Raw genomic sequence first — 10,643 nt, 5'->3', positions numbered from 1 at the left:
TTGAGGATGTACCATACGATAAATTCTTATGTGGTGAAATTGTGCATTAGCTTTTCGCCGAGGAACCAGTCGAAACTTCCTTTTTTTTTTTGGAGGAAAACCTGACGTGTAAAACCCTCAAATTTCAAACTCTGTGTATTATTTATATACTCGAAATTTTGTTCTAGATTATCAAAGGTTGTATTTAATAATTATCCAGATTATCAAAGTAGTATGAGATAATTAAATATTTGGGTACAAATTATCTAAAGAGCTCGAATTTAAATATGCATGTGTGTTCTGGTGTGTAACAATGAATCGTCATCGATTTTTTATTTAAGTATATTTCTGAAGTTGGATTTGACGATGTACCATACAATAAATGCTTATGTGGTGAAATTGTGTTTTAGCTTTTCGCTGAGGAACCAGTCGAAAGTTTCTTTCTTTTTGGAGGAAAACCCGGTGGGTTTCGTCAAATTTTCTTCTATATAATTAGCCATCATTCAAGGCAGGTGCACATAAGATCTAAGTTGGTGCTGGTTTTATCCCTAATGTTCTGGAGGTTAATCTTATTTAATTTAAGTGATTCAAGTAAGACTTTTTTGTTCCTTCCTTTCCTTAGTTTCACAAAATGCTGCCACTGAACGTTCTGCTGGGGTGCGAGTGCAACCCGTTATCATGATGTTCTTATATCTTTTCAGATTTCTAGTGACGAGGGAATAGAGACTGCAAAGCTTCTAGCTTTTGAAAGAGGGGTTAATGGTTAATTATTCAAAACTTCTTATCTTGGCCAAGAAATGTTTGTGGTGGATTCTTTTAAATATTTATCACATGTGCACTTGTATTAATGTTTGCTTCAATTTAGCTTTGAATATCAGCAGCAGAAGCGATTAAGATTGCGAACTGACCAGAGAATGCTGGGAAATTCCTTTTTGCAAGTCTCTTCACTTCTATGTAAGACTAGAACAGATTAAAGTTACTATATGATATGCCATCTTAGATTCATTTTGAGAACAATTTTGGATGGATACTGACTATTTCTCAGAGTTTTGGAGAGCGGTAACCTCTCTTCCATGCTGTTTGAGTCCATCAGATAAGAGACGGAGAACTTGACTCTCGAGTCCTGATCAAACAGCTATCGCGACTAGTCATCAGACAAGAGGCAGAGAACTTGACTCTCGAGTCCTAATCAAACTCTGCCTGATTAATTTTTCTTTTTCGTAGTTTTGCTTTCTAATAATATAGAATCTTGCTGCTAATTCAAAAATGAATGTGATCTCTTCATGGAGGCAATATTATGGGCTCTGTTTTGAATAGAGAATAAGTGATTCTATCGGTAATACTGAAACTGACGGAAAAACCTAAGGATGTAAACGATCCAAACCAAACTAAACAATATCAGGCTTGAGTTTGGCTCGTTTAAAATTGTTTGAGGTCGAGCTCGATTCGAACTTCTATTATTAGGCTCGAGCTTGGTTTGTCTTGAAATTACTAAGCTCGAGAAAAGCTCGAGCTTGGCTCGTTAAAAGCTCGTTTATCATGTTAATCAAGCTGAGCTCGAGCTTGATTCATTAATAACTCGTTTACCATATTTAACAAGCTTGACTTGAGCTCGACTCATTTTTGAGCTCGTAAAGCATATAATTGAGCTCGAGTTTGAGCTTGATTCGAGCATGTTAAAAATTAAATATATCTATGATCTAATTTTAAATCATACATAAAAATGTAAATTCATTCATAAATAACCAAAACGACAAAAATAACAACTAAAAAAACATGAACTCAGTATAATATTGAACATCCCAAAATAATACATCTAGCATCCAGACAACAAATATTCATTGTTGGAACATTTTAATTTTCGCAATCTTGATTTTGTTCATACACTGATATCACCAGATAAATAACATTGCAATAATTTCATTCCTTTAATACTTCAATTCCTTCCATTGACATTAATATTAATATTTTTATTTGTCAACTCAACAAATGAGCTAAGTTCGAGTTTACGAGCCACCTAAACGAGTCGAACTCGAGCTCGAGCTCGAGATTACGAGCCACCTAAACGAGTCGAACTCGAGCTCGAGCTCGAGATTACGAGCCACCTAAATAAGCAGAGCTCGAGCTCGCGAGCCTATTATCAAACATGTTTGTGAGCTCATGAGCCAAATATCTTTAAGCTTGAGCTTGGTTTGATTAATTTTTCGAGTTCGAAATCAAGGTTGTATGATTAACAAACAAACTCAAATGAACTTTTTATCAAACCGAGTTCCGAATAGTTCGCAAACTGTTTGGTTCATTTATATCCCTAAAGAAACCATATGATTATTGTTTTTTTATTTAAAAAAAATCATTATTTAAATTTAAAATTTTATTTTATTTTTCTTTCAAACAAGATAGAACTTCCCCTTAATAAAATATTTCTAAAATAACTGTTTTATATTTAATTTTATCCTAAAATGCGATAATAAGTCAGTTTTGATATTCATAAACTTATTTAGAATGAATTTTAAATCCTTAATTGGTTATTATAGTAGTTTTCAATTGGAATACAGAATCATTCAGAATTCATTCTCAATGCAAATATAATATTATATTAAAAAGTATTTCATCATTAGGAGCTTTTAAATAAAAGCCAATCCGATTAAATTTTTCAGAAAAAGTTTTTTTTCTCCACAAGGCTGGGAAACGATCACGCGGGCATTTACAAATTATTGTATAAATTATTTTTCAATGAATAAAAACACAATTCGATATTTTCATAAAAAAATTCATTATCTAATTACGTCTAAATCACTTATATTATCGGAATAGATTGGAAATCTGTTTTCAAGTTGGTGGAGTAGATCAATGGGTCAATTGTTCGATTCTCATTATCCTAGTAACACTTTTTGAGCAAATTTGTCACACTGATTTGACTAATACAATTTATCTGAGCCAGAGAGTTTATACATCGAACGAGATCGCATGTTCCATACTAAAAAAAAAATCTAGGAGACTTGTCCCAAGGCAATTATTGAAATGGGAGTAAAATATTCAAGTACAACATAAGGTGCGTCGACTGGTTGTTCCGAGTTGGAGGTAAGTGCCGAGTATATCTAGACGTGAGGAGGAAATAGGAATTGCAAAAGATGTCACTGAAGTAAGTCTCCCCAAGTTAATTGGGTTTCTTTTATATTTGTTCTTGAATAAGAAGATTTGGGGTGGAACTGATTCTGTGGTTGGATCGTGTCAGTCGTTGGTGTACTTGAACAACGTTGTTGATGGTTGTGTTGCTCGTATTGCGGCTAAGCTGGAAAATATGGGGCCAGGCTCTAGCGTCAAGGATAGGTATCTCTCGAACTTCACTTTGATTCATCAAGATCAGATTTTTGCAAATTTATTTTTCCAAAAGAATTTTTCTTCAGTTTATTGTTTGAAGGACTGGTTATAGTGTATGAGTGCATATGCCGAGTCACGGGTCCTCATTGCACCTGGAGAGGTTAGCTGATTTTCTTCAGCTGGATTTAGTGCAATATTTTTGTCCGCATATCTCCTCCACGATGTAATAATATTGTTCACTTTGAACATAAATATTTATGGATTTGTTGAACTTTACCCAAAAGTAATGGAGATATCATTCTATCTTAAACACATGATCTTCTTCGTGCATTTTCAATATGAAACTTTGGTTGAATTTTCAATAATCCTCTCCTGAACGTCCCTTCAAGGCAATCCGTCCATCCTCTCCACTTAGAGGTGTTAGAGTAGATGTCCTGCAAGCCAACGGTTGGCTAGGAAATTCATTGACTCAAGTGTAATAAACAATCTTTATTTTAATAAAATTTAACTTTTTATGGTCCTGTTTTACTTTATCTGTATAACCATGCAAACAACATAGATAAAGTCCTTGATTATCCTTTAATACAAATGAATCGTAATTCGATTTTGAAACTCATTTGTAAACACTGCATATTCTAAATTCGTTTCTAGTCTATTCAGCCTCCTAAAACATGGATAAATGTTGCTTGGGTACAGTTGCGACACATGTAGGACCCAGTGCATTGTAGTCGGGAATTCACCGCTCACCTATGGGTGTGGATATCCTATGTGATCTGATGAAATAATATTTCGTGGAATATCTGGCCAGAGTATGAGATGTACGTTAGAGAATGAGTTCTGCAATAGTACATGCGATGCCACTATTTATATGTGTCACATAGTTATCGAATTATTATGCAACCCTCGATGAACCAATGTTTGCAGATTCGATCGGGATATATGAGATGAAAGGACCGTACTGTATGTTAATCATAACCGACTGGTTCTTGCAGGCACTATCAGTGATACCTAGGAAATCATGGGGCGATGCTACTAGACGCTCTTACCATGATTCGATGGGTTTAATAAGAAAATAGTTTCTGACATTCTCATGATCAAATGTTGGTGCATGGAATGGGGCAAATTAGGGTAAGCCCGAATAAATGATTATGTCCTGAATCACAAAGAGTTGTGAAACCACGGCTAGCTGTATCCCTGAACCATTGAATATCACACAAGTACTGATTTACTTGTTCCTGTTGAGATAATAAGTTCAATGAGTTGAATTTATAATAAATAAGTTTGATATGATCAATCAATTAGCTTATAAATTTTTTTATAAAAGCTTATAGAAATTTTGAGAGTATGATTGCTAAAATAATCAAAGGGAGTGCACCTGTCTTATTTGGACATTGGTGATCTCAAAATTAAAATATAGCCCATTAAGTTTTTATTAAATATGATATTGATTTATGTAATATGAAAATATTCATGATACCATAATTTAAAACTTGCACACAAAGAAAATAATATTAGATGATTAGTTGTGTGCCATTTTCAAGAGTCACCATGTTTGGATATGAATTAAGAATCTTTAATTAAGTTAATTAATTGGATTAATTAAGTAAAGAAAGATTAGTATTAAAATAAGGATATTATTATTCTTAATTGGACAAGCATCATCCGAAAGCTTTTGGGCATGGATTTTAGAATCTATAGTTTACTTAATTAATTAGATTAATTATGTAAATGATGGATTAAAGAAATAATTAGATATATTCTTCTAATTAAAATAGATTCATTCGAGACATGGAAAGGGGGCTTTTTGCCTCAAAAACTTTCGGCTCTTCCTAATTCCAAAAAACCCTCGAAAATTCCTTCAGAAAGCAAGAAAAATTTGGCTTAAATTATTGAGTCGAATTTTTCGTGTTCTATCTCTACGCAAAACATCTTCTAATTTTCTAGTGCAAATTAGAAGAGCAACAAGTAATCTGGTCGTGGACCTGATTCGAATATTAAAAAAGGAGATCGAAGAAAGTTCGTAGGGATTTACAACAAGTGTAATGCCCGAGATTTTAATTCTGTTAATCTGAGTTTATTGATTATGAATTGATGTGATTATAGCCGGGCCATTCCGAGATCAGATTTGGGCAAAGCATATGGAATTTTACAAGTTTGGATCGAAAGTGCTGCGCCCGGGCAGAAGTTTTTGTTCGCCCGAGCGCCAATGAATAAGGCCAGAAACCCGAACATCTCACGCCCGGGCGGAAGTTTTAACCACCCGAGCGCCCTTGTTTAAAATGAGAGGGCCGAGCACGTCGCGCCCGGGCGGAAGTTTTATCCGCCCGAGCGCCCTTGTTTAAAATGAGAGGGCCGAGCACGTTGCGCCCGGGCGGAAATTCATGACCGCCCGAGCGCCAATCAAAATTGAAGAAGAACGTGACACGTTGCTATCACATGCAAGATGATATATATATATGTAATTGCTTCATTTCCTTAGAACAAAAAGAAAAACGAAGGTCAGGGGAAAGCTTTAATTCTTAATACAAAAATTCAAGTTGCGAGAAATCCGTCCGTTAGATTTTGAATCTGACTGCAGTACTGAGTTCCTATCTACGCAGACTACAACTGGATGTAAGTTTTACTAAGTTTTGATATGATTTGAAATTATGATACTCCTAGAATAAGATATGATCCATATATGTTGTTCTTGCGATATCAGACATTGTATAATCGAAACCGGATCGAAGAACAGATACTGTATGAAATTATTATGAATTTTCAGATTTGATTTGATTGTGATTAGACCGAGTTGATACTAGAATTGTGTTAATGTTGGGATTGATATCTGATTGATACTATATTGTTGGGTATATTGATATTATTCAGATTTGGATCAGATGAGTTGTTGATTCGTATATACTGATATTGTATTGCCGGTATTGCGAGATTGTACAGATTTGAGATTATGATCTGTTATTGTTAAGATTATGGGTTGTACTGATATCGATTATGAACCGTGTTATTATATCTGTGATGTTGAAATTGACGGGGTTATTGAGATTGTGTTGTTATGTCGTCGAAACATCAGTAGATTGATATTAATCAGATTCGTTATTGATTGAGATTGTATCGTTGTATCGTTGACATTGATCAGATTATGTCTTGATTTGAGTATTGATCAGAACAAGTCTTGAATTGAGTTGTACATTGACATAGTCTATTCGATATTGTCAATTCAAATTTGATATGGACAGATTTGACTTCGAGAATTCGACTTCGTCAGACCGAGAAGAGAAATGTATAAGTCAATGTGGTACTGGGAGAACGACTCGAGTAGGATATACTTGAGTTTCCCTAAATCACATACTTATTGTTATTATTTACATTGATTTGATTTGATATGCTTGTTCTATGGATTTATAGAAAGCAGGTATTAGACGAGTATTAGACGAGAAATCTTGTGACATATGTGCCGAATAGTGATGAAATTGTCACTGGCACATTGCACATTGTCACATGATAGTGATTTGGCGAAAGTGCCAAAGTCTGTGACAGATAGGGCAAGACACCGGATGTTTGGTTATATCGAAGTGGATAGAATTGGAGTTTCTTCTATTACTGATGTTCGATATAGGAATACCAACGTCTGGAAACCGGGATCCCTAGACTAGGATTGAGTCTAGTCATAGACGTGGAATTACGAGTCTGAGTGACTGATTTTATATTGATTATGTTTCAGATTTTGATACATATTACTGATATCTGATACTTGCTTTTACATTGTTTATATGATTGCATGTTTCGTTGATTTATACTGGGATGTATTTTTCACCGGAGTTATCCGGCTGTTGTCGTGTTTGTATGTGTGCATGACAACAGGTGGGACAGGATCAGGGTCGAGGAGATGAATAGAGAGATCGTGATTAGAGTGGAGACTACGGACTTTGATTTGAGATAGGGTTTGGACACTTGATATTTAGTTGTTAAACCTTAGTTTAAATGATTGTATATAGTACAAGACTTTTACTTTAATACTGACATGTATATTTAGAATGTATTCCATTACATTCCGCATTTAATACTGTATTGAAAAATATATATATATAATTTAGACCCTGTTTATTATAATTGATTAAATTGTCCCAATGATGATTAAGAACATGATTAGTGTCCGGTTCCCCACAACAGGTGGTATCAGAGCGATAGATCCTTTAGACTGAGATAGGAGCTAGTGAGCGGGGTAGATTGAGTTTTCTTTCCTTGCTTTTGACTGCTAGCATGATTTACTGCTTTAATACATGTCTACCTGCTTTATCTGATTTTGATATGGTAATGTGTATTATTGAGAATGAATCAGAACCGATTCTTGATCAGCAGTAAGATGATCAGAGGAGGACTGAAACATGTTTGTTGTATTTGGTTACTAATTCTTTTGGTAATCAGATATACCTCTTCGAAGAATTCTAGAATCAGGTGGTACTTCGGTTTATCAGATGGATGTGTCAGAAACTCCGATGGAAACAATGTTGAAGAGGTTTCAGTCATTTCAACCGCCGATTCTGAGGGGCACTGATACGTCTGATGATTGTGAGAGTTGGCTGAATGATATTGAAGTGTTGTTTGATTCACTTGATTACTCAGATGAACGTCGAGTTTGATTGGGCACCAGTTATATGAAGTCGCAAAGAGTTGGTGGATCGCAACCAAAAAATCATTAGAACAGCATGGTACCGTGATTACATGGAAAATCTTTAAAGCTGAGTTTCATAAAAGATTTCTCCCAGTATCGTACCGACAAGATAAGAGTACAGAGTTTTCCAACTTGACACAAGGCCAGATGAATATTGAAGAATATGTAGCAAAATTCTCTACTTTACTATGTTTTGCTCCTCAGGTGGCTGGGAATGATAAAGCTGTAGTTGATCAGTTCATCAGTGGATTGAATCCTGAAATATCTGCATTGGTAAATGTGGAACGACCCCATTATTTTGCTGACGCCTTGAACAGGGCAAAGAGAGCTGAGGCAAGTTTGATACAACAACGAGGAATGTCGTATGTTGCTCACCCCAGAAACAACAACCTTCAGCTCAATTCTTGCAATCACTGTCTAGATTTGATAGGGGCAGTAGTAGTGGGGGAAAGAAAGATTTCCTGAAAGCTTACAAGAAATAGTTTAAGAAGTTAGGGAGTGGTTCGTCGAGCTCCAGTAGTTTTAGCCCGAGTTATACAGGAGTTTATTGCAGAACTTGTGGAGGAAGACATTCCGCAGAGCAATGCCGAGGAGTATTTGGTAGTTGCAACGTCTGTCATCAGCCAGGACATTTTGCTAGAGTATGTACACTGAGAGCTTCCCGACGATCTCAGGGAACAGAACCATCTGGACCAGTGGCACCGCCTGATAGACAATCACCGGTTGTTCACTTTTTCTAACAACCGACGACTCATCAATCACAACCAAGGCCAGGACACACCTGACAAGGTAGTGGCAGGTACTGATTTACTGTATGGTTAATTTACATATGTATTGATAGATACTAATGCATTCCATACGATTAATTTTAAATGAATTGCATTGATATATGCTTTGAGTATTAAGTTATTATATGCTGTAGTATTGATCTCTTTTCTGTTTGGGAGAGGTTTTGTATCAGTGATATCTGTTAGATTTTGTATGCTGCAGTATGACAGATATGAGATTGAGTTAGATGATATATAGTACTTGGGTTATCTGATTGTGATTACATTATCGGTACTGATATGTTAACCAAGTACAAAGTTACCGTGATTTTTCCAGAAGATTGAAAGATTTAGATAGATATGATTGGTGAACGGAAATTTTACGATAAGGATTTTAGATTAGGATTCCTTGGATATGTGTGATGTTCATGATTTTATGATTATCGAAAGAAACAAAGGGATTCCATGTGCATTCAGTTGATTTACTGAAATCGAGCCTATCATTGGCTGATTTGCCAGTGATATATGAAATTGCTGATATTTTCTCAGATGGGATTTCAGAATTGCTTCCAGTTAGAAAGATTGATTTCAGCATTGATTGCGTATCAGGTACATTTCTTATTTCTGAAATGCTGGACAGATAGTACTGATTGAATTGAAAGATTTGAAAGACTAGTTAGAAGATTTCTAGCCGAGAGTTACATTTGATTGAGTGTTTATATTTGGGATGCTCCAGTTATGTTTGTGGGTTGATGAACTTGTGTTCAGAAGTATTCTGATGATTCTATGCTTGTTGTATCTATGGGGTTATTTTATCTATGATATCATAAGATATTTGAAGCATATGACTGATCAGATCGAACATTTGAAAATTGTATTGCATATTCTGAGAATTGAAACATTGTATATAGAAACTGTTGAATTGTAAATTTTGGCCGAGACAGATCGTATTCGGAATATGTTATATCCGAAGATAGTATATCGGTTGATCTTAGCACAGTTGAAGTCATGATCAGTTGGCTGAGTCCGATAGTATTGTCAGAAATTACAGTTTTATGAGTTTAGCAGATCAGTATCGATGAGTAATGTTTTGAATCTGATTGAATATTGCTGTTGTTCTGAATCCGTGTTTGAAACATATATGAATCCGTGTTTGAAACAGATAGTAAACAGTGGAGAATTTATATTGTACAGTCTGAACCAGAGCTGATTTTGAGAATTAAAACAGTTCAGAAAGTTGATCAGAATGTTCAGAACTAGATATCGACATCAGAGCAGGGCATCGATCAGAATAACAGGTTTGTGACAGTGTGTTATATGTTAATAATCGTTTGTGTGCCGAATATTTCGGATCTGAAACGACTGGTATTGTTTGAAGTGCACAATAATTAATGCAATATTTATTCTGATGATCGAAAAGATAGTTTTAATTGAAACATATGAGATTAGATATGGTTGAGTTTGTATTGAAATGTATGAATTGCTGACAAATGAAGACAGAAAGAAAGAAACCAGGAGATTGGTTATATAGCTTATCGATTCCTGAATGGAAATAGGATTACATTTCCAGGGATATCGTGATGAAGCTACCGCATTCCTCTCGGGATTGAGCATTGATTGAGTTAGGAGTGACAGACTGACCTAGTCTTCGAGTGCTAGCTCGTACATAAAGACATACAGATATGATTATATTACTGAGATTTTTATCAGAAAAGTGATCATATTACACAGAGTATCGAGAGTTGATTATATCAGACCGTGATTTTGGTTGACTTTGCACGTTTGGTAGAGTGTACAGCAAGAGTTGGGTACGAGATTATATCTGAGTACTGCATATCATTCACCGATTGACGGACAGTCAGAGTGGATTATCCAGATATTAAGAGATATAATTAGAGCTATAG

The sequence above is a fragment of the Primulina tabacum genome, chromosome 9 (assembly GCF_025594145.1).
Source record: "Primulina tabacum isolate GXHZ01 chromosome 9, ASM2559414v2, whole genome shotgun sequence".
Taxonomy (NCBI): Eukaryota; Viridiplantae; Streptophyta; class Magnoliopsida; order Lamiales; family Gesneriaceae; genus Primulina; species Primulina tabacum.
Note: the sequence above shows the minus strand (reverse complement) of the source record.